Here is a 743-nt window from a genome sequence, read left to right as displayed (position 1 = left end):
CCAGCCAGTATTCTGTTCACTGTGTGTATTTTCGCTGCTCTGAGATTCCCAGTCAGACAGTAGTCAAAGTCTGGGATTGTAAAAAAAATTTTTTTTGTCACTCGACAACCTGTAATGGTTTCTCTTACACATCAGTTACTATCTGTGATGAACAATGCTGAATATTTAGACCTAGAATCACCTAGGAGACAGCTCTGTGCATGTCTGCGAGAGAATTTCTAGATGGCGTTAAATATATAGAAATGCCATGCCTCAGGCTGGGGGCCCAGAGTGAAGAAAAAGGAGAACAAGAGCCGAGTGAAGGAACCCCTCTTTTCTGTTGACTGCAGATACAATGTGAACACCTGCACCCCATTCCTGTTGCATGCCCTTCACTATGGTGAATGGTATCCTCAAACTGTGAGCTAACATCAGCCCTTTCTTCCTTAAAGTCGGGCATTTTCTCAAAGCAGTAACTGGGAACACTCTGTTCTAGGTTCTGGAAGTAGACGGCCCAGGAACGCGGTGGCCACGTCTTAGCAAATGTGCGCAGCAAAGTCCTTGAAGAGGTTAAAGTCTGAGCAAAGAGCTCAGTGCAGTGACAAAACCCAGAGAGAGAAGTCCCTGGTGCAGAAAAGCCCCCAATGGAGGCATGCTTGTTTCACTCCAGAAAGAACAGAGAGGGGCTGGGGAGGGCTCGGCTGATATGGTGTTTTTTGTACAAGCGTGAGGACCAGAGTTTGGATCCCCGGATCCCACACAAA

This window comes from Microtus ochrogaster, chromosome 10 (genome assembly GCF_000317375.1).
Source record: "Microtus ochrogaster isolate Prairie Vole_2 chromosome 10, MicOch1.0, whole genome shotgun sequence".
In the NCBI taxonomy this organism is placed as follows: domain Eukaryota; kingdom Metazoa; phylum Chordata; class Mammalia; order Rodentia; family Cricetidae; genus Microtus; species Microtus ochrogaster.
Note: the sequence above shows the minus strand (reverse complement) of the source record.